This window comes from Pituophis catenifer, unplaced genomic scaffold, assembly GCF_029215685.1.
Source record: "Pituophis catenifer annectens isolate HBS135680 unplaced genomic scaffold, rPitCat1.0.hap2 SCAF_1, whole genome shotgun sequence".
NCBI lineage: Eukaryota > Metazoa > Chordata > Lepidosauria > Squamata > Colubridae > Pituophis > Pituophis catenifer.
The window spans coordinates 127,013,194-127,038,760 of record NW_027256881.1 but is presented as its reverse complement, the minus strand read 5'-3'; the positions used below and the strand labels follow the sequence as shown (position 1 = coordinate 127,038,760).

The 25,567-nt window shown below is 36.5% G+C and overlaps 1 protein-coding gene across 1 annotated transcript in view; it reads right to left on the bottom strand.

Annotated features, from left to right (window-relative positions):
- The window catches only part of CSMD1 (CUB and Sushi multiple domains 1), a 1,157,523-nt gene that overhangs the window by 303,146 nt on the left and 828,810 nt on the right, over positions 1-25,567 (bottom strand). The gene's annotated exons all lie outside the window — the stretch shown is intronic.

Sequence of the window (25,567 nt, the reverse complement as noted above, 5' to 3'; positions counted from 1 at the left end):
AGAGCCATGTTTTAACAGTTTAGGCCAAAAAGATCAGAGAAGGGCAGGGACTATGACAGAGAAAACTGCAGAAGTTGGTTAACCTTTAATGTCCCACAGTTTGAGGACTGACTATAGGAAAAACTACTTATGTCACCACTAACCAGTTCAGATAATGAGATTAGAGACAAAACTTTTTTAAAGACGTCTCTGTTTTCTGTTTTTTTTCATATGTTGAGCACATGGGAGAGAACAGTTTCCTGCAAGAATCCCAAACTATGGAAAACATTCTCTCAAACATTTTTAACACATCTTTCTACTTTCAGAAACATAATCAAGCACCTCTTAAGCGCAAGAAACCAGGAACCAGGATAAAGTTCAGAAAGCACTATAAATTTATCCATGCAACCTATACACAAGAATCTGGTCAAATAATGGTTGAGGCAAATTTGGACCAGATAAGAGTCTACGGACTTCAAGGGCGGTCTCTTTCAATATATATATTGGGTGCTAGGGCATGACTATGTGGATCTTTGTTCCATAATATACATGAACTGTTTGTAAAAACGTTTTGTTTTTAAAATCAGGTTTTCGTTATTGTTAAAAGATCTTCTAAGCCTTTTACCTCAATGTCATGTTGTAAATGGGTCTACCAACTGCCAAGTTAATCAGTTTATTTACAAATCTTATAATCTTGCAAAATTGATTTCTTTATAATTTATTATTGCTGCTTTTCTCTACATGTTTTTAAAACAAACAGCTAAACAATACACAGTTTTAAGAAACTGATTTAACAGAGTGTTCTTATTTTATTTTACCTCATGAAGTAATCTACAGAATAATTGAATAAAAAAAAAAACCTGGTAAATTTGGATACCAAATAACTACTTGAACTTAATTATCCTTGTCAAAAAGCTTCATCAAAAATCAGCAAGCAGACTTTTGGATTTTCCCAAGTCTTTTGTGTATAGGCATCATGCCACCATAACAGATGCAAGCTGTTTGCAGAGATTCCAAAGCTTCACCTGGACACATTTCATATACCACTGATTATAATTTAGTTTTTTAAAAAGTATATTGATAACAATGCCTGGTGTAGTAGAAATAACTGCTGGATAAAATCCACACTTTTTAAATTCAAACGCAAGAGTAAAGAACAATCTTTGGGAAGCAGAAGTGGATTTCCTACTTAAATTGAGATCATTATACAAATTGTGTAATTGTACAATTTGTTATAATCTTTCTAGAGCACCAGTTTGGCATCAGGCTAGAAACTAGTGAGTTCTATTCCTGCCTTAGGTACAAAGCCAGCTGCGTCTCCTTGGCCAGTTAATCTCTCTCAGCCCTAGGAAGGAGACAATGGCAAACCATTTCTGAAAAGTCTTGCCAAGAAAACTGCAGGAACTTATATGGGCCATCTCCAAGAATCAGACATGATTGATGGAAATTTCCTCTGTCCATGGACAGATGCTGAAGCTTCCTTTAGAGGGGATGATCTCCCACATTTTCTTTTTATGTTTTTTAAACTTCATTAAAAAAAATCTAAAAAGTTTGGTGATGCATTGCATGAGAGACAATACACAAACAAACAAATAAATATCTGTGGTATCTGTGTGGTCCTCCCATTCAGTCTTGGGGTACTATAGCCACTTGTCACAAAATGGCACAAAAATAGCTGAAAAATTAATACAGAATCTTGATCAACAGCAGTCTAAGATCATCTGCCTATGAGAAATCAATTTGACTGGAGTCTATATACTGCTAGAAGATCTCTCATTATTACAACAAGGAGTGATCCTAAGTAGAGCAATCAGTCCTCCAAATGTTTAAGACAGTGGTGAAATCTAATTTTTTTTACTACTGGTTCTGTTGGCATGGCTTAGTGGGCATGGTGTGGCTCAGTGGGCGTGGCTTGGTGGACATAGCAAGTGAAGGATACTGCAAAATGTCCATTCCCACCCTATTCCAGGGGAAGGATACTGCAAAATCCCCATTCCCTCCCCATTCCTGGGGTTAGGATATTGCAAAATCTCCATTTCCACCCCACTCTGAGGCCAGCCAGAGATAGTATTTGTCGGTTTTCAGAACTACTCAAAATTTCCACTACCGGATCTCCGAACTACTTAAAATTTTCGCTACCAGTTCTCCGAACTACTCAAAATTTCTGCTACCGGTTCTCCAGAACCTGTCAGAACCTGCTGGATTTCACCCCTGGTTTAAGGGAGTGGGTGGGAGAGAGAGAGAGAGAGAGCAAGAAAGAGGTGCAGGCACCACTTTAAAATCTAATAAGACTAGATGGGACAGCTTTAAAACAGGAGCTGTAAGTCATTCAGAGTCATATACAGTATGCCAAAGAGACAGAGAGGGAAAGAGAGGGAGGAGGAAGGGAGGGGGGGAGAGAGAGAATAATCAAAAATATATTTCCTTTCAGAGAAAGATATCTGAGAAATTTAAGTACTCCTTTATACTGCAGTCTGAATCTTCTTTCTTTCTTATTCTCATTCAACTAAATGTTATTAAGTCCTATTTTTCCAGGCTGGTCTGGGGATTCTCTTACCATATGCTGAAATCTGAATCTCCTCATTCCTTAAGATTAAGGATAGACTGCCTATATATTTTATCACAAGAAATAGTGAGTAACACATAAGATAATTTACCTAATGCACACATAGAGTGCCACAGTCTATTGTAGATTTCAGTCTGCTGGAAGGAATTCTTTACCGGTACCAGGTAAAGAAAACAAACCCAATGACAAAGTAAAGACACCCAACTAATTTAAGCTTACCATGAGCAAGGCAAAATTTCTCTCCCCAGTTCCCATCATCCAGGAGGCACTTCAGTCACTTCATATTTTTTCAGGAAATGCTTTGCAACTCTGCCACTACAAAAAGTTGCCACTTTTTTTTTTTTTGTTAAAGCATCAAGCATTTGTCCCTTAAAGCTCTATTCATTTGAGCGAATTTTGTTTCCTTTATAAACAGTCATGGTTCAAAATTGTCTTGGATGGCTTAGTTTATTGGAGCTGCAGGCAGAATTCTCATAGGAGTACTTGAACGTATCCTGCTGGAATGCTTGGAAGCAAAGCGTTCTCCAAACATTACTTGCAATGCTGGCAAAAGTCTGGAATAAGGTATTTAATTTATGTGAATAATTAAGACAGCCTTTTAAACTTGGGTTTAAGTTCCTACAAGGCAAAACCAAAGAGACCTGAACCTTCACCTCCACCACATTTTCTGGCAATGCTTCCTGACATCTGTAGAGGTGTTCATTCAAAAATCGCCCACAATATCACCATTTGTTTATGCAATAATTTCTTGTGAATGTTTCATTCCCATTAGCAGGAAGTAAGAATAAAAGGAAGATAGTAAATAGATACTAGAAATATGACAATTCAGACAATTTGGATTTCTTGCATAGCCTTTACAATTCTCTGAAAAATAGATCCATGGCCCAGACATGTATTATCCGTCTATTGCTTTACCTCATTATTAATACAGCTTTTAAGATTTTTTCATGTCATCTCTAATGTTCTTTTCCCAGCAGAAAAAAAAATTACTAGTTTTGTATCGATTAAGCACAGCAATAGCACAACTCTATTAACTTCCAAGGGATTCTATTAAGTGTTGCAGAAACAGTTAAACCTTTTATAGCTTTGCTCTTAGGTTTTCTCTTCAAATTTTACCAACTTGAAAGTTTAGTGTAACTACCAAAAACTCTTTCAATTTTGTTAGAAATATAAAAGTCTTACAATGAAGTCAAGACAAATAGTGTAACAGTGCCTGATAAATCTGAATTCTGAAGACTGAACATATGCAAAAAAGGGGATTCCTTCTCTCTTTGTAGTTGATCCTACTATCAAATGCCCTTACTCTTCTAATGATTTTTTCCCCTGCATTTTCATTTGGAAATGTTAAGAAAAAAGTTAATTTTCCACTATGTTTTCAGCTGGAAAATTTAATCCTTCACCATTCTAAATCTGAACATTTGATTAGTTTTCCAAGGAAAGAATACTGTATTTCTCTCTGCTAAATTTCATTCTCTTATTTTCTGCCCATTCCTGCATATTATCGAGATGATTTTGAATATCATTTCCATTTTCAGGAGTAATACCCACCCCACTCAACTTTGTGTCATCTGCAAAACTGATACATGTTTCCTCACTTTTTCATTCAAACATTAATAACAAGACTGAAAAATATAGGGAGTAGATTGAACACTGTGGCATCCAACTAAATGTCCAACATGACTTCATGAAGGACCATTGGAATGTGATACCTTAGTTAGCTCTATATCCAATTATGCTTAAGTAGTGTGCTAATCATAATTTTGCTGAAATCAAGTTACATTATGTCTACAGCAGTCCCACAATCTATTATGTTGTACAATTTTTAAAAAGGAGAGTAGATTAGTGTGCAAGTCTTGTGTTAATAGCTCCACACTAATTTCTGTTAAGTTCCACATCATTTTCAAGATTTTTAGACTTCATTCTCTTTATGAACTGTTTGTATCAAGTCAGAAAGAATGATGTATAATTCTTTTGATTCTCTTCCATTTTCATTTTTCTGAAAATATAAATAAAATATTCTTTCCTCTAGTTATCTATTTCTTTACCAGTATTTCAGTATTTCACAATAATAAAAATAGATCCAGCCAATGAACAGAGTATATCCTTCTATAGAATATAATTCATTTAACACTAGAGGTTTAAATACATTCAAAGCTAAACAAGTGTTCCCTAATCATGTTTCCTTTAAATTTAACTTCAATCACATCTCTTCATCTTTTAGTATTCTGTTCCTCTTTTATGAAAATCTATACCTTGTCTGAGAACACTGAACAAAAATATCAAAGGAGTAATTTTGCCTTTTTCTCTTAAGTATTTAGTTATCTTTACTAAGCAGCTGGTATATTAACTGTTGTCATTTCCTTTTATGTGAGTTTATTTAACTTAACCTTTCCTGATGTTATAGCATCCTTCCTCAACCCAACATCTGAGTTTTAGTTTTCCTGATACCATCGTTACATCTCTGTGTGTAATTCTTCTGTATTGACTTGTCCCTTTATCCAACTTGTATAATTTTGTTCTTTTTATTTTCAGATCTTTTAAGTTTTAGTTATATTTCTGTTTCTTTTTTTGTATAGCCTATGAGATGAATTACGTAAACAAACAAACAAATCACACTTTGGTTGGTGTACATTGTTAAGAAGAGAGTCTCTCTTGCTTTGTATGGATCACTTTGCTAGCACGCAAAGTGATCCAGAAGGAAGCAACAAGACAGGTCCAGTCTCAGTTTGGGCAAGCAGTGCTCAAATATGGCTGGATCTGGCTATAGTCTCCTAATATTCTCTTACCTATTGGTACCACCCAGCAGTCTGAGCAGGTGTTCTCCATATATATAAAATATGTTGACACCCCACTGCTGGTAGCATACTGCTGAATTGCTGGAACACCTTATCTTTCTCCTCTTGCTATGATCTATTGTGGAAGTAAGAACTAGCCCTTTGTCCAAAGACCTGTCAGCTCTTGCATGCTCAGCTCGGAGCTGCCATTCGGGGAAGGGAAGAAAAGACCATCAGGGGCCGATCCCAGGATAGGCAGCCTTGCTGCAAACAGCTGGACATTGTCAAGCCCTTTACAGGGCCTCCAGAACTGCCTCAGAATGTTTCCAGCAGCAGGCTAGCCTCAGAAGCAAAACTTACAACTGTGAGACAACTCAGAGTGACTCAGCACTTCCGGGAGCACTGGGTGATGGGGCAGGCATGTAGGAGAGGGGGTGTGATGGCGGGAACTGTTTAAAGGTGGTGGGGAGCACCCGATTTTAGCTCTGTCAATCCTTTCTTTGCATTGTTTATTGCTTGGATGGTCAGTGAGTGCTGGAGAAGATAAATGCTTCAAACCTAAACATCGTTTGGCTGGCGTTTTTTTTTCCTGCGGAACCTGACAGACCAAACCACCTCTCCACCCAAATAAGCATAGATTAACACTAACAATTGGACCAACAATCAAGAAATAAACAATATCTCAATCAAGGAACTGCCAAACAAGTTAACAGTAAACAGCCCAACCGAAGAACTACCAAGACCTCTCCCACCAACACTAACAGGGCAAGCCACAAGAATATAAACTGAGGGCAAACCCTACTCCCTACTACCACTGATGATATTATCTAGTTTGGTTAATGAAACATCTGCAAAAAAGAAACCAAGCTCAGAGACCTCTCCTTGTCTCTACAAACAAGTGGAAACCACCAGTCCATCACCCATCTGACTGGAGTGAGTGACTAACTAGTTGGTGACTCAGATTGGAATGAGTAACTAGATCATGTTACCTGAGCAAAGCATAGGAAATAAAAATTCACACCCCAAGTGGAATTTCTGGTCACTCGATTACTTAATTCAAACTACAGTTTCCATACACTGCATCATCTCCGCTGAAATAAGGTTTACCCATCACTATCCTGCATAGCATTCCATCCACTTTTGGCTGACTTTCACAATCAGCTCCATTTCATGCTGTAAGAAACTGATGGAGATAGTGTTGTTTTTGCAAACAAAGCAATTTTTGAGAGCCATGAGTTTAAAAGTTCAGTAGGACATTAGGACATTAATGGTAAAAAGATCAAGTCTGGAAAACAGGAAGGGTCTGCTAACCCTAACTACACAGTCTAGTACAGTGATAGTGAATGTTTTGGGCACCAAGTGCCCAAACCAGAACGCATGCATATGTGTGTGCACGCTGGAGTGCTGGAAACCGGAAGACCAGCTGGCTGATGCGCATGCGCGCGTGGGTCATCTGGTCTTTAGATTTCCAATGCACACATATGTGCCGGCCATCTGGTCTTTGGCAGGGGTGAAATGCTTCCGGTTCCAACCGGATCGCCCAATCCGGTAGTGATGGTGGTGGGTGATTCGGAGAACCGGTAGCAAAAATCCCTGCTACCCTCCACCCATGCCCAGCTGAGCCGCACAATCATCAGAGGCTTTTTTTTCCCTTTTAAAGCATTTTTTCTACAACTTCTTTGGCCGAAGAGTTGTAAAAAAAAATGCTTTTAATAGGCTCTGACGATCCCAGCTGAGTTGCCTGATCGTCAGAGGCTTTTTTTTTTTTACTTTTAAAAGCAATGCTTTTAAAAGTAAAAAAAAAAGATTGTGTGTCACAGCTGATCACCTCCCCTCACACACTGTTCTACTTACCGCATGCCTGCTTTTGGCGTGCATTGCATGCCCACACCTCACATTTGGTGCATGGTGTGTACTGCGCATGCACAGCCAGCGAACCAGTTCAGATTTCACCACTGGTCTTCGGGTTTCCAGTGCTCAGCTAACACACCGGAAACCAGAACAGCAGCTGGTGACGGGGCACGTGCCCACAGTGAGGGCTCTACGTGCCACCTCTGCCACGCGTGCCATAGGTTCGCCATCACGGGTCTAGTACATAGTAGAGAAATTAACTGCTTGCCTCAATTTATTATGCTTGTGTTGCAAGGATTGTAAGGAAACAAGAAATATAGGTTAAGAATTTTTTTAAAAAGGTACAAAAGGTAGTCTGGAAAAAGGGGAACTGGGCAAAAGGAGGGGGAAACAGATTAAGCATGGGGAAATTCATGGAGAAACAGGCATTTCAGGAAAATTGCAACCCTGTGGTCTTTGTCCACAGGGGCTGCAGGGCGGGATTGGTATTTTGGGTAGAGGGAATAAAAAGCTGGAGAAATGTATTCCTCTGTAGGCTCACATAGCTGGCCACCTGCTCTTGCAAGAACGTATTTTATAATAAGCTGCTTGCTGCTTCACTTCATGGCTTTGTAAAATTTCTGACTGGTGAGTTTGTTTCTGACAATACATAACCAATGTTGATATTATTAAACCCCAATCAATGTTTAATGTTAGATTAAACAGGCTGTGTTTTTTGTTCAAGCTGCATAAACTGCAGAGATTGTGTGTGAGATCTCTTTTGCATGAAAACAATTATCTGGTCAGCAGCTCAGTTCAGAGACTAGATGGTCACACCCAACTGCCATTGCTTGCCTCTTGTTTGGTAAGCTACCACTTTTTTTTCCTCAAAGAGATTCTCTGCTTGTTTAGAAAAGCAGCCTCCAATGTGGAGCACCGAGAGGTAATGCAGCACTTAACCCTATCCCGCCTGCTGTTTTAGCACTTCAAAACATATGCAGCAACTCCAATATGTTTTTTGTGCCCAGCACGCTCTAGCTGTGTATCTGTCAAGGTAAATATATGTCTCCAGCCCTGCATGAGAGTGATGAAAACTGCTGGATGGAAGGGAAAGATTTTTTAGCAGAAAACACCAAGTGGGAAAAGTTTAGACAATCTCTCTAATACCACTCTTAACAACCATCCATAACTGTTTTTTTAGGGATCAGCAATCCAACATCCAGGGCACCATTTCCTCAAGAGGCAAGCATTTACTAGGTTAAAAAGCAATCAGAGTAGCTAATAGATAATTCATTCTCTCTCTCTCTCTCTCTCTCTCTCTCTCTCTCTCTCTCTCTCTCTCTCTCTCTCTCTCCATTTAAATTATTCTTATGGAAAACTGATTTTCTATAGAAAGAGGGTATATTAGCTACGAAACATACATACGCCTGACTCTTTGGCTTAAGGGAAACTAATACAGACTTAAGCTGTTGCAAATCATATAAGGCTACATTTTTGCTACAGAGGTGACATGCCTAGGCATTATTCATGATGAATTATTATAAAACTTCTTGTTCCAGTCTAGGGCATTCTGCCTACAGTGTGATTTAACACATTTAAGGATAAGATCTCATTATGAATAAAGGAAGGCCAAAAAAACCCTCCACAACTTTTCATTATGGCACTATTTACGTAATGCTGAGATAAAAAGCTGACTGAATTTAATAATATATATATCACAAAGCTGGTTATGGGAGCATACTTTTTATCTTACCATTCAACTTCATAATTAAAGCTAAACAAAATAGGAGAACTAAGTGACAATCTGGTTGAATAGATGAAGATGAAAAATAAGAAGTTGCATAACTCTTTTGTCTGATTTCTAGTTACAATGCATTATCATCATCCCATAATGAGGGTGATTTGCCTTCAGTATCCTCATTTTTCCTGTCTTGATTTTTCATAACAAGCTTTTCATAATAAAGTTGTTGTCAACCTTAACAAATTGAGTTTTGAGAAGTAGTAAATGTCAGATAAGCAATATCAAAATCAAAAGCACCAATTTATGGGTCAATCCTACACAGTTTTACTCACATGGAAGTCCTTTGTGTTAGATGATATACAGTACCTTGATGGATTGTGGGTTCAGAATTTCAAGTCCTAGGTTTTTATAATGCTTGGGTTACAGCTACTGCTCATTATTCTCAAAGAACAAGGAAATTGTAACACACATATTGAAATATATACCACTAGATTCAATCCATTCTTTGCAAAAAGACAAGAAACAGTGGATAGAAACTAACCAAGGAGAGAAGCAACCTAGAACTAAGGAGAAACAATAAAAGCGATCAACCAATGGAATAGCTTGCCTTCAGAAGTTATGGGTGCTCCATCACTGGAAGCTTTGAAAAGGAGACTGGGCAACCATTTGTCTGAAATGGTATAGGGTCTCCTCCTTGAGCAGGGGATTGGGTTAGAAGACCTCCAAGGCCTCTATTATTCCATGTTTAAGTCATGAAACATCAGGCTTGAATAATTTTGCTTTCTGCTTTAATGTGTTAGAATCTACATATGTTTTTATGTGTGTTAGATTTACATCTTGCATTTCTTCTAGGTTGCTTAAGCATATCACCACCACCACAACAACCAAATGTCTAAAGGAGTGATTAAAGTTAACTTGAAAAAAAATCTTCCTTTGATATGGCAGGTATAAAAATCTTTGGATATTTCAAATATTCCATTTCTGGGAAAGCTTATGGAAAAGTATGGACCTTACAGTTCCAGTTGCATCTGAATGATGCTGATTTTTTGCATCAATTTAAATCAGGCTTTTAGCCAGGATATCATGCTTATGATTACCTTGCTGAATGCCTTAATGCCAGAAACTGGACAAAAGAAGTGTGGCCTTGCCAACTGTCTTAGATAGCTTGGCATCTTTCAATACCCCTGCCCTTGTATTCTTCTGAAACATCTGGTTTGAGTGAGCCTGGCTTGAGTGAGCCACTGTTTTACGTAGTCCTGTTTTACATAGTCCTGTTTTACAACCACAATTGAGCCCAAAATTTCTGATGCTGCCATAAAAAGACGAGGCTTGACTTTTCACCTACTTATTTCTCTGTAGATAATATCCCCTAGGAGATGGGATGGTGGGGGGAACATTCCTGTGGGGTGAGGTCAAAAGCTGGGGAGACTGACTTGGAAGATGGCCAATGAGAAGATGAGAATTGAGAAACGGAAAGGGAAGGGTTGGGGGTCAGAGGGTTAGTATCGGCTACGACAAAGTCAGGGCCAGATCTGTCGTACTCAATAAATGGAATATTTCAGCAAAGATTAATTGTTTGGGAGTGCAATTTATTTGAGATGACATCGAAACCTGACAGATAGCCGATACTAACCCTCTGACCCCCAAACCCTTCCCTTTCCATTCCTCAGTGAATTTTTCCTGATTTTATGACCTTGCTAGCCACAGTCATTATGTGAATCACTGCAGTTGTTTTTAACATGGTTGTTAAGTGAATCTGGCTTCCCCATTGACTTTGCTTGTCGGAAGGTCACACAAAAGATGATCACATGACCCTGGGACACTGCACTTGGCTCATATCATAAATATGAGCCAAGTGTCTCAATTTTGATCACGTGACCATGCTACAATGATCATAAGTCTTCTGATCATAAGAAAAAATTATCAGAAATCACTTTTTCAGTGTCGTTGTAATTTTGAACAGTCACTAAATGAGTGGTTGTAAGTCAAGGACTGGCTGTATACTGATCTTCAACGAGGAGCCCTTCATTCTTCAGTGGATCAGGAAAATAATGAGTATATGCATTCTATGTCCTATTTTCAAAAGGCTGTTCATTAGATATTACATATGTAAGGTATATTCATAAAATATTAGATATTTCAGCTTCTACAATTATTTCCTCCAAATCCTTGAGGATGATTCATTGTTTTATACATTGATTGTTTTTTTTTTCCTAGTTACTTCAGAAATTATCTCTGCTAGTCATATGTTAATATTAATAATTGACAAACCAAGCACCTTGTGTTGTTTCTAGTTGGCAAGTGATGCTTTTATTCCCAAATACATTTAGACAGCATTTCTCTTCACAGCTAGATTTGTGAACAATACTTTGAAGGATATTTTAGCTCCTGCAGTGACAATGGCCTATTTTGCAGAAACAAGTATAATTTACTAATTTGATTTATGGAGCAATTTCCACAATTTAATAAAATAACATTACATAATATTATTACACAGGGATATGTTTCATAGTTGAGAATGCTAACATTTTTAACACTTGGGAAAATCTGTATTATTACATTTTATGATGGAACAAAGTAGATCTGGGTAATTATCCCTCTTGTTTCATTAAAGCTTTATGCAGCTGTGAGAGTTTAATGCTGCTGTTATTTTTCCCACTGTCAAAAGTAGTTCCACTGCAACATCTACAATTCTCAGCAAGGGCAGAACGAAACCATTAGCTTCATGTTGGACTAATACTGAATGAAGTATTTTAATGCTGAAATTGACAGCTATCTATCTAAAGTGGAATTCTAACAATTAAAAAAAAAAACCTAAGAAAACATACTTTATCAAGTCCTGGTCTTCCAGAATGTCAAAGAAAGCTAGATCCCGGGATCTATTTCTGTGAAAAAGACAGTGGTCCCAATTTTTTAGCATATTCCTTTAAAAAAAAATAACTTTCTTTGAGAAGGCTGTAATTATAGATAGACCCTCAATAACAAAGAAAAGACTGTGAAGGAAATGGGATGGGGGAGAGATGTACTTTCAGATTTGCAAGATTCCCTTAACGTAGATGCACAATAAAATAGAATTAGCTCATTATGTTTCCTGTTTGGCGTACCTGGTAAGGCTGATAGACCCAGATCCAAATCTTAGTCCAGAAGAAGTACCAATGAGGGGGGAAAACACTGGGAAAATATGGATGCATATAATCTTTTTACCCATATAGTGTTCTTTCCTTATTTTAGAATTGTTATTGTTTTGCATAGTTTTATTGGGTATATACACACCGAAGAATATATAGACTATAGGAATCAACAGTCAAGAGATTTAATCAACAATGGAATTACTCAATGGCTTATTGCTATTACTTTTATACCTGTTGAAAATAGAATGTTAATTTCATGCATGCTAATCACTACTATCTTAAAAAAGACTCCATTGTATGAAAAAATGTGTTGTCTTAATGGTTAAACAATCCTCCTTATGTAAGTTTTCTTCTTACATACTTAAATAATTTGTATTTTAATTACTCCAACATGCATTTTACTGAAGCAAGAATGAGCTAGCAGGAGCACATTAATTTTTTAGTAGTACATTAATAGTGGCAATGAATAACACTTTTTTCAGTTAATAACATTCTTTGCAACCACTTCACCTTTTATATTTAATTGTTAAGATAAAAATCCTTCTTCTTTGGGGGAATAAGGGTATTAAACAGAGTGTGTTAATGGTAAAATCTTAACACCAATAATGAACCTACTCTTTATGCAATGATATGATCAAGTCATAGTACAACATATAGTATAAGCTGCGTCTTATACTCCAGTGCATCTTATACTCCGAAAAATACAGTACTTTATCACTATAATAAAGCTTTTGGAAAGGAAATCATTCCAAGAGTGGTAATCAGATCTTTTGGGTTAGTATATATATATGCCAAGTTTCTTCAGTAGGACTCTCAGCTAGCCAGATATAAAGATACCTTCCAGAGCTGACAGACAGGAGTCAAAATTAAAAAAACAAACAAAAAAAACTAGTCAGAAATTAAACAGAAATCTCTTGTCTCTTTTGAAATCTCAAGTCTCTTTTGACACTAAAGGCATTAAAATCCTGATTGATTAAATTATTGATTAATTATGTGCCATCAAGTAGTTTTCAACTGCGGGACTTCCGGTGGTTCTGCGAATGCCGATGGACGCTCCTTTAGGCGCTCCAGCCCTGTGATTCCATTAGCCGCTAGAACAGCGATAATCAGCTGTCTAGCGGCTTGAAACTCTCCCCCAGGGAAAAAGGGGGAGTGAAGAGCAGAAGGGTCTGGGTAGAGCTCCCCTAGACCCCCAGGTTTTTTTTTTAAGCCTGGGGTTTGCAGGGTGAGAGCTCCCTGAAAGCCCTTCAGTGCTCCGGATCCAGGACAAGTCTGCTTTATGCAGAACAAGGCGTCGCGACCACACCAGCAATCAATTTTAAGGATTATACGAAACTTCGACTTTGGATGCTGGCAGAGCAAAATCAGGAGAACAAAAAATGCAAGTATTGAACTTTAACTCCGTTTAAAAGGGGAAAAATGGTGCCTGAGTGCGTAAAAATGAAACTTATTAGTGAAAGTGTTTGTTAATGCTTGCAACATTGTTAAAGCTACTGGATTACACATCAAGAAAAAGATTTAAAGTGGAAATGGAATGGAAAAGACTATGTATTGACCTCAACTAATTTACACTTTTAAATTGTGTGGAAAATAATTGGACTTATTGACCTGATAGCTGAATAAATACAAAGGGAAAATTGAAATATGGCTGACATCAAGGATGGAGAATCATTATTATATGAGTCAGCAAACTCACAAGTTGTGACTGTAAAGATTTTACAAGAACTCTTAAATTTTTATACTTCGGTTATATTAGAATCAATTAAAAGGACTGTTCAAAATCAAAATTTGGAGAATAACAATGATTTGCTCGCTGGAAAAGAGGAAGAAATTAACCAGGCTAATGTGACTTTGGAGGATAGGATTAAGAAGGAGGTTAGCACACTGGAAACAGAGGTTTTGGTAGAGGCTTCCATGCAATCAACTGAAAAGCAGCAAGTAGACTCTTTACTGCAGATTGATAAATTTCACCGTGATAATCCTTGGCTTTACAGACAGAATCAAGATTTGAGGAATGAAGTGACTGATTATATAAGCAGGAAGAGTCGAAATGGGGGTTCCAAATTAAAGGAATTAATTTTAAGAAGGAACAAATTCAAAGATACATCAACTTCAAATCCAAATTTAAAAATTCTTGAAAATAAAAGCAGGGAGAGGAGCAATGCTGAAGAAGAAAGTATTATTGAAGAAGAAAGAATGGAAAAAATATAGAAAGAAAGGAAGAATGGAAGATTAATTTCTTTTGGGGAGGATCTTAGTAATAAATCTGAAAAGTTTACTGAAATTAGTATTGTTTAAGTTTATCTTAAGACAATGATATAAAGGAAGTGTTTTATTATATTTAGTTTTGGATATAATTTAAGGGATAGCCTTTTAAGGGTTATATTTTGAAGAATGTTTTATTGAAGTAAAAATGTTTAACTAAAAATGGATAGCTTTTTAAAACTTATTGGGGTATTAAAATGGTTAACTTAAAATTTAATGGATAGCTTCCTGAAAGTTTTGAAATTTATATTTTGAAGAATGAACTCAAGATTTAGAAATAACTTAACCCAATGGATTAACGGTATCTTTAAGGTTATATTCTGAAGAATGTTTTATTGAAGTAAAAAGGCTTAATTAAAATTGGATAGCTTTTTAAAACTTATTGAAGTATTAAAATGGTTAATTTAAAATTTAATGGATAGCTTTTTAAAAAAAGTTTTGAAACTTATATTTTGAAGAATGTCTTATTGATGTATTAAGAGATTTTAAAATGTTTAACCTAAGATTATAGTATTTTTAAGAGGTATATGTGACGAAATGTTTAAGTTAGACATAACTTAACTCAATGGATTAATAATATAATATATTTTTTTAAAAAAGACATGCTTTAAAGAAAGTTTTAAAATGTTTAATTTAGAATTTTACAAGGGAGTAATGTTGAACAATCAGAAATTGGAAAGTGGTTTATTAATGACCAAAGAGGATAAATATTTAATTTAGAATTTTATTAGGGAGTAATGCTGAAAAAGAAGGTATGGAAAGGATTTTAGTAACAAATGTGAAATGTGATAAGAGAATTTATAAAAGGAAGGTTGATGAATAATCTTTAAAAGGGGAGTTAAAGAGTGTGAGGGAATTTTGAATCTTGTAGTAAGTTAGCATATTTTAGCTTATGTTTGTTAAATGTTATACCTTGTTTTTGCTCTGGGAAGTCGGGGGTGTGTGGGGGGAGGGGGGTTGAAGGTTGTGCGGGGATAAAATTGTTGTATAATTTTTAACAAAATAAAAAGATAGATAAATGTATTAATAGAGAAGTAAGAAATGTGGGGGAAATGTCATAATAAATGAAATGATAATATTAAGATATGATAAATATTGGAGGAGTAAGAAGAAGACACAAAAGATGTATTCAGATGATACACTGAATGATTGATTATGTATTGTATTGTTTGTTTGTTTATAAAATAAAAAAAACTTTTTAAATAAAAAAAAGTAGTTTTCAACTGCCAATAACCACATAGATAGATTTTCTCCATGATGATCCCTACCTGTCCTTTCAAGTCTCTCAAAGCAATCACTGGAACATTAGTTAAAAAGCTTTGTTTGGTTGAATGAGGAAGCCATACAAATGAAAAAAGTTTGGCGATGTTTTTTTTTTTTGGCTTCTAGTTCTCCACTTTCAGGTACTATAGGAGGCTGAAGCCAGGAGGTGCTGCTTTTTGGTAGAATGTTCTTCCAGTTAGACTGTTTGGCCCTTTCTGGGAAGCTGATGAAGGCTGAGCCATTCTAATTAAGGTTGCACCATCCCTTCTTTTGTTTTGTTTTTAATTTAGTTTAGTTTGGTTAGAACTGCTTTGGCTTGGCTTGGCTTTGAACTGCTTTTATTTCTGAGGCTCATAGCAGATGCTCTGAAATGTTCTTATATCATGTAAGCTGGAAAGAGTCAAACTGACTATGTTGGGAGATAAATCAAATAAATAAACGCAGGTGTTCTCCAACGTAACTTCAGCTGTTACATTGTCTGCTTAGTATTTCATGTTTGTGCAGCACTGCTGCAATTCAGGTATGGGAGTAATGAAAGATTTAGAGTTGGATACATCAAGAAATATGGCAAAAGGATATATTACTTAGGCTGTACAGCAGTTCAGAATAAAATTCTTCCCTTCAAAGTTTTTTTCCTGCTGACCGAGAAGTGTCTCTTACTCAGAATCACCTTAACAGAATCCTAAAATTATTATAGTGATGACAAAGGGAGAATTTCTGTCCATCAGCTTAATGCAGGTCACAATGTTTTGGTGGAAAGTTATCTGTGTACTTTATTTGCACCACAGTGTGTAATGGGCACGAGAACAACTATTTTCTGGCCCAGCAGGGGAGTTAACTTTTATACAGCTACAGATTGAGAGGTGGATTGCTGCAAATAATATTCTTCAAGAAAAGAGGATGGCTAAATTTTTACCATTTTACCTGCAAAGGTCATACAATCCCCTGAAAATTCTGTGCTCCCATGAAGCTCACAGAGTTCACACACGGCAGACTTACAGCAGCCCAGCTGTACCATGACAAATCCCAGCCTACCATTATTGCCAAATGCTTTAGATTTTATGGCAGAAACCACAAAATGGGAATGGGCTTATAGAATGCATTCTTGACTTTAAAAGGTTATCTGTCTCTTGGCATTTGGCTTTTCTTGGATGAAAGTTTGTAAGATATTTATTTGTACCCTCCACGGGGCATATTACCTATCTAAGTTATAGAAAGGGCTGTAATCTTTCAGTCTGGGTGTAACATGGCTTTAGCTATGGAGCTGACCAGGAGATATTCCCAATATTTGAAGAAACCTAATGACAGTGAGCAAGCAGACGGAGATAAGATAATAATATCTTCCTAGGGCAAAGACCCTGGATCCAGAATACTATGGACAGATGTCCCTAGAGGTAGAACATATCAGCCGAAGTAAAATAAGGTGGGTTACTGCTGTAGGGATACCCTTTTACATAAACCCACACCTTTAAAATTTAGAGTTTTGTGGGAAACATGACCCCGTTACAGAAATCTGATAGAGAAACTACCCAGGACAACATCCAGTAGACTTAGGAATCAAACCTTTATATTATGAATGCTATTAATGATGTAATTGATGATATGCACATTAATTGAGCGGTTGATAGGCCCTCGGTAAATACGATGGTGGAAATGGATGCTCACTAACTTTAGAAACACCTACAAAGATGCAAATGATCCAAGTAATCTTTACATCTCAGCAACTATCCTGTTTTCCCCAAAATAAGACATCCCCTGATAATAAGCCCAATCGGGCTTTTGAGTGCACGGCAATAAGGCCAAACACTTATTTCAAGGTTCAAAAAAATATAAGACAGGGTCTTATTTTCAGGGAAACATGGTATAAGAATTGTTTTACTAGGTTATCTCTGTAGCTATATGTTTTTAACTGCTGTCATTGTTTCTGGATTTGATACATAGAATCTTCCAGCACATGCAGCTATAACAGATTTAAATAAATCATCGCCACTGTCATCTCTATATACAGAGAAGAGAAAGATTCTATGCTGGGTAATATTAAGACAGTGGTCACATATACATCTGAGACTTCAGTCTATCATTAAGAGTTGTGAAGACTAACAGCCCCATTCCTGGAATCAAGTGAAATTGTTCTAAGATAAAAACACTCAAGCAAACCCCTAAAGTTATTACCAGTACTACAGCAAAGAAGCAGAAAAAGGAAGCTTAACAAAAATTGTTCAGGAGAAAATGAGACATGACCCAAGTGCAATGAGAGAGATCAAAGGGAGAGTACGGAGATGTTTATCCTTAACAGAAACCCAAGTTTCAGAGCTCCCATTAGCCCAAGTTTAATAGGGAGATGAAATTTGTGTTTCCTGTCCAACAATACATTGAAGAACAACTCCTAAGTATTTTACCTCTTCAATTTGCCATTCCTGTCTTTTGACTTTTTTTGCAAAATATATGAGCACTCTATCTGAAAGGATACATTTTTTTTAAATGTATATAAACAATTACATATTGCAAGGTGTATAGAGCCCTTCTCATACCAGCAAAAGAGAGAGGATTGTAAAATTGTGTTGCAGAAAAAAAGCATGGAAGTGAATCTATTAGCTATAGGGAGGTGGACATTAAGAAGAATTAAGAGATTTGTTGAAATAGACTTTTAATTGTTATTGTTATGTTAATTGTTTAATTGTTATGTTAATGTTATGTTATGGAAATAATTTGTAGTCAGGTCCTCAGAAGAAGACAACATACATATTCTAGAGCAGAGAAAACAACTTGCAGTCCAAGTGCAAAACTTGGCTTTTCTTCTAAGTGGTAGGATAAGAGTCTACAGATAGTCCTCGGCTTAAGGTCACAATTGAGCCCAAGTTTTCTGTTGCTAAGTGAGACATTAGTTAAGTGAGATTTGCCCCATTTCATGAACTTTGTTGCCACAGTTGTTAAGTGAATCACTGCAGTTATTAAGTTAATAACATGGTTGTTAAGTGAATCTGGTTTCCCCACTGACTTTGCTTGTCAGAAAGCTGCAAAAGATGAATGCGTGACCCCGGGAATCTGCAACCTTCATCGATATGAATCAATATGCCAAGTGTCTGAATTTGGATCATGTGACCATGTGGATGCTGTAACATTTGTAAATGTGATAAACAGTCATAACTTACTTTTTTTCAGTGCCATTGTAACTTTGAACAGTCACTAAACAAATTGTTGTAAGTTGAGGACTATCTGTACATGACTTGGCACCAGGTTTTGTTGCTTTTAATGTGATTTTTTTTAATAGTTTTATTATTTTTTTAAATGTTGTTTTACTTTTAATTGGAGGCCACCCAGAGCTGGTTACAAGACGCAAAGCTACATAAATGTTTTATTTCAACAAGTTCATCCCATGAACCTCATTTTCATCCATGAACCTTGTTTTCTTATACCCTAGTATCCTTTGAAAAGGGAGGCCCAATTTCTTCAATAACATAAACCAATAAAAACATAAAAGTACAAGACCTTTGTTAAACCTGACTCCTACTTTCATCACCAAAATATAAAGCTTTCCAATTCTCTGTCCTATAAATTTGTAGATTGTTGAGCACTAATAAGTTATTGAAATTATTGGCTACCTTTTATTAAGGTCAGTGAAATCCCCAACTACTAAAAACTTGTCCAAGTGTACAGTATATAAACAAAAGGTAGCTGATATAACATATGTAATCCTTGATGGAGGGACTAGGCAAAAAGTTGTTCCATAAACTGCATAAATAGCTAGCTCTCTGATTGTTAGTGGATCCTTTTTCTGGAGATTCTTGAGTTTTTATTTTTTTAGTCATCTCCACTGCATAATTGAGCTTTTAAATTATAAAACTGGATTATGCATTATAAGTCAAAGGACACAGTCTGAAATCCTGTTAATCCTCTTTGGGGCCAAAGAACAATGTTCTAGTGAGAAATCCTGATTATTTTCAATGTATTTCAATCAACATAATATTAACATCTGATTTACATCTCTTATTTACTATTCTATTAAATATTATTATATTATTTAGAAATATAAATATTATTATATTATTTAGGTATATTATATTATCTCCATATGGGCAGTTCTTAGGTTCTTAGGATAATTTCAAATGATCAAGAACTGTATAAAAAGACAGACTAGACAAACAATTCTAGGCTCTATTTGAAATCATCTATGAATTTCGTCTGGAAATATACATTCAGGAGAATGGGAAAACTAAGAAAACAGAGGGAACAATCCCTAAATTAGATGCGCCAGTCATCAAGTCAAGCCAAAATTTTATTCTGTTTTACTTCTTGTAATGTTTTAGTGATTGCTTTCCCTTTCCCATTCTTTCACCAACTTAGCAAAAGTATCACAAAATTAAGCAAGGCGTCATTTTGTTTTTTCCTCATTCAGCAACAATACTATCTATATTTAGAACCCTTATCTTTGAAAGCAAGTGTTATATGTATGTGTGTGTTATGTGTAGGTGTGTTATGTGTAATGTGTAGGCTAACAAAACAAAGCAAAGTTATGGTTCCCCCTGTGAAAGAGGATACAAAATCCCCCCCCAAAATAACATCATTGCAGAGACCCATCAAATTGGGAAGCGACATAACAATAGCAACAGCACTTAGACTTATATGCCACTTCATAGTGCTTTACAGCCCCTTTTAAGTGCTTTACAGAACCAGCATATTGCCCCAATAATTTGGCTCCTCATTTTACAGGCTTTGGAAGGATGGAAGGCTGAGTCAACCTTGAACAGGTCAGGATCAAACTCCTGGCAGTCAACAGAATTAGCTTGCTTCTGTTTTTGTTTCTGTTTTTAATTTTGATCATGTGACCATGGGGATGCTGCAATGGTCATACGTGAGAAAAATTATAATAAATTGCACCTTCCAGTTTCACTGCAGCTCTGAATGATCACTAAATGAACTGTTGTAAGTTTAGGACTACCCGTATTTAAGAAGTGTTGGATCAATCCAAAATTATTTGACCAGAGTGTCAGATAGACAACTCTGGAATGGTGCCAAGGACCTCCTTCTTATATATATCCTGTTTCCCCTAAAATAAGCCCAATAATAAGCCCATCCCCTGATAATAAGCCCAATCGGGCTTTTGAGCGCATGCACTAAAATAAGCCCTCTCCGAAAGTATTTAAACACACGTGCAGCCAGTCCCCACCATTTCCTCTGATTTCCTCCACGTGCCCCAAAATAATAAGACCCCCCCCCCCGAAAATAAGGCCAAGCTCTTATTTCGGGGTTCAAAAAAATATAAGACAGGGGTTTTTTTTCGGGGAAACACGGTAGGTGTCCCCAACACCTATCAGGGGGGGGGGAAAGTCCTACTAAGCAGGTATATACAAAAGTATGAAGGCTATTGCTTAATGCATTGTAAGCCGCCTGAGTCTCCGGAGAAGAGCGGCATATAAATCAAACTAATAATAATAATAATAATAATAATAATAATAATAATAATAATAACAACAACAACAACAACAACAACAACAACAACAACAACAACAACAACATCTGACATCAGGTCCTGTGTGTGAGAGGGCAGTAAGATACCCTTAGCACAAACAATGGAAGTAGTCCTCAATTTACAACCTATAATCCAGCAACCCTTCAAAATCACAGCAGCGCTGGAAAAAAAAGCAGTCCTCGCACCTATGACCATTATCTGCCATAGTCACATATATTACCCTTTTTTATTAGTTTATATTATAAAATACAAAAAGACAAAACCAATAATAGGAAAAATAGAAGAAGGAAAAGGGCAGAGAAAAGTGTAGGAAGAAAAGGAAAAAGAAAGAAAAGGCATTTTAACCACTGCACCACCAATAATAACATGTTTTTTTATTATGCACTTATTCATCAAATTTATATGGCTACTCAACCTATCCAATGAAAATGCAAGAAGGCCATGTAAGAGTTCCTGTGACTCACTTTTTTGTAACCTTTGAGGAGAGAAAGCTTGAAGTTTTAATGAAAATCCTCATGAAATGTACAGGACAAGGGATCGTGTGACATTACAGAAGCTGCCCTGAATAATTCTGGCTAGCATGGCCTGTGTTGAATCTCTCAACCACATCTGAAGAAAGATACATTCACTCTTCTAAGATGAAGAAATAAATGACAATATCAACCAAACAGGAAGTGATCGCTAAAGGGATAAAAATAGTCTCTGCATAGCCAGATCAGCGTGACATAATCTTACTTCTATTGATAAATGTATAAAGATGCATCTCACAAGAATTTGCAGTATCCCCAACAGCTATTCAGAAGGCCTCAGCCTTCATGTACCCCGCATATTTTGCACATAGAAAATGTTTAAAAAACAGTTTGTTGTATTTTGGGGTTAGGATGAGACATTGATGAAATGTACAATTTTAATTTTTCAAAACAGTCACATAGTGCTAAGAAGACAGTGATAAATCAGGCAGATATTTACACAACTGTACCACAATGCTTATCGTAAGAAGTGTTTATCCCTATGGATTATGCTAGTTATAATTTTCCCCAAACAAATCATACTTTTTACCCCCTATTGCGCATACATCCAGCGGTGAATCAGCAGGGATATTGTGGCCCAGAATTAGCTGTTTGAGTATCAGCTGCTGAGTAACACAGCATGTACCATCAATTCATCTAAATGTGTTACAGCGGATCAATACTGAATCTGTAAAGCCATTTGTTCTTTGACTCTACATGGCAAAAATCATCGCCTTAAGAATAACTCAATTTTCTTCATCTCTGCACTAAATGGAACATCAACACTATAAAAGTAAACAAGCAGCACTAGCCGGAGAATATTCAACAATATTTCTGCCTGCAGGCCATGGCAAGCAAATGAATATTTTCCTTTTAGATATCCCTTCCTTGTCTTATTCAGAGAACCAATTTTCACCTATGATTAGGGAGGAAGCTGAGTACGTAGACAAAACCGTCCGTGTTTGACAATAAAGCAAGGTGATCTGCCACAAAGTCATTGGAGAAGGCAAGCCCTAACCTTTCTGAACACAGCAATGTGTCATAATATGTATATAATAAAGTGTTCTGTTATTATGGCAAAATGTCATAGGTACCCTATGCAAGAAACTTCTAGCTATTGTACACAGCTGTAAAAATATCAAATAAGCTAGTGCTTTTGCCTTTTTTTTATTTCCATTCAACTGTGTATAATTTTCAGAAATTGCTTGGACAAATCCTTGCAGTTTTCTTGGCAAGGTTTCTCAGAAGTGGTTTGCCATTGCCTGCTTCCTAGGGCTGAGAGAAAGTGACTAGCCCAAACTCACCCAGCTGGCTTTGTGCCCAAGGCAGGATTAGAACTCACATTCTCCTGATTTCTTGTCTGATTCCTTGACCACTGCATCAAACTGGTTCTATATATATAATAACTGGCTGTGCCTTATGGAATGCCAATTCTTCCTTCTTGTCCTAATGATTTTTTCCAGGAAGATTATTATTTCCCCGATTATTTCCCCAATTCACATTCATACCCAGACTCCTGCAGAGAAACTTTGCAATAAAGTCTAAGTGCATCTAACAAGTAATATTGTAATATTTCTGGCAAGAATTATTTATAGATCTGGTGACAATAATGAATTAGTGAAAAGTTGAATTTAATTAGCTGACCATTTCCATTAATAATTCAAATGGATAGTCTGATCAGCAATGGTTTGTACTTTCTGTAATTAAATGCTACATTTTAAAAGATTTGCATCATAGGCAGAATTTGCTGCCTTCAGAAAGTGCAGTGTCAAATGCACATACAAAAAAAAAAAAAAAAAAACACCACACACACACACCTCCTTCATGAGTACTATATCCAAAACCAACAATTTCTAAAGTACGGCAAATTCTAGTTAATAAGTTCACACCAAAGATATCCCTTTATGCAAAACATTATTGAAAGATCAAATTCATTTATGCTAAATATGCAGTCCTGGGAACTCACTCAATAGTCAACAGAGATTTGATGTTTACTTCATAGAGCTACATGAAGCAGACATTTGTTTAAATACACTGTGACCTCTAATTCTCTGAGGTTCGTCCTTAGTAATACTAGGACAAGGCTGTCTGTCACTTCAAAAATCAGACAAAGCAGAAGAAGAAAGTTTGAATAATAAAGTAAAGGTGTGATTATGTGTGCATGCAATACAATTATTGTATAATTGTTTTATAATAGTAATACAAAGCAACTGTTTTTTTGGTCAGTTTGGTTTTTTAGATTTCTAAAATGCATTAAAAAATGGGAATGGAACAGAAAATAAAAACCTTGATTGTTCTTCCACAATTATTGAAAAATGAAGAAGTGACGCTCATCAGTCAGTGTCAGCATTGTCCCTTGACCAGTGGTGGGATTCAAGTAATTTAACAACCGGTTCTCTGCCCTAATGATTTCTTCCAACAACCATTTTGCCAAACTGTTCAGGAAGTTAACAACCGGTTCTTCCGAAGTGGTGCGAACTGGCTGAATCCCACCACTGCACTTCACCCAAGTAAAGACTTCTTAGCTTTCTTTTAGCTGAAGTTTGTCCACCAACTAAATCTATTTCCCCAAATTTTTTCATCTGTGGGTGAAAGACACGGTGTACTCTATTACTATATACAGTGTGCTGCTGTACCGCCAGAAATGACAACCGATCCAGAATATGCAATTAGAATCCACGTGTAAATCCCTGGCTGACACAGCTGCACAGGTTTCTAATCTGTCTCTATGTTCAAAAATGATTCTGGCAAAAAAAAAAAAAAAAAAAAAAAGCTCCCAGCATTATCTGCAGAAAGTTATTCTGCAATTACCGCCATTTCTTCTAATTAATAAATGCTTCTCTTTCAGAAAAAGAGAGACAGAAATATTTGTACGTAGAAATATTGGCAGTATATGTACGCAGACATACACACACATATACACACAAACACACACTAGGGTGATTCATAACATTCTTAGAATAAGACAAGGCAGGTACACAATAAAAGCCTTGCCTTAAGTGCCCCACAGTTTAAAATATACAAAAGCATGAAGGCTATTGCTTAACGCATTGTAAGCCGTCCTGAGTCTCCAGAGAAGGGCGGCATATAAAAATAAATAAAAATAAAAATAAAATAAAAATAAAATGCTGAAGGACGACCATTAAAATATCTGAAATATTACTGCTGTGGAAATTGCATTGATTGTTCTCTTCCATTGTCTTTGTACTGTAATTTTGTAAGAATATACAGAAGGGAACATTGGGATTATCCTAAGGCATTTCTTAGCGTATTAGACATTTCTTAGAGTAGCAAATGTCTTTTCTGGGCATCTAGCAAATCAAGACCTATTGTATTGGTAGCTGAGAGAGAGACAACTTAGAACTTTGCCGTCTTCGGTCTGACCTAAGCATAGTACATAAAATCATCTGCTACAATGTCCTACCAGCCAATGAATACTTCAACCAAACAATACAAGAGCACCCAATAGATACAAACTCATGGTAAACCAATCCAAACTAGACTTCAGAAAATACGATTTCAGTCACAGAGTTGTCAACGCCTGGAATGTACTATCTGACTCTGTGGTTTCTTCTCCAAATCCCCAAAACTTTAACCTTAGACTGTCTACTGTAGACCTCACCCCATTCCTAAGAGGTCTGTAAGGGGCATGCATAAGCGCACCAGCATGCCTACCATCCCTGTCCTAATGTTTTCTTTTATTTGTATCCTTTTCATGTATTTATAATTATGTTTACACTTGTATCTGTCATAAAATACATGCTTGATGAAATAAATAAATAAAAATAAATAAATTCCTACATTCCTATTGAAATGGCTATTATCTAGCCATTTCAGCCTGGTTCTTGCAAACTGATTATTCAATTATTCCTCTCTCTGAGGAAGAAACAGAGGACCAATAGGCCCAGACTGTTGGTTTTTAGGTTAATAGCTCCATGTCCTTATTGCCTCACCCCTTGTTGGTGGCACACACTCCTGTAGCCGAATTCCCCCCTAAGCAAGATCATGTACAAGAGTCCAATGGACTGACCAAAAGGAA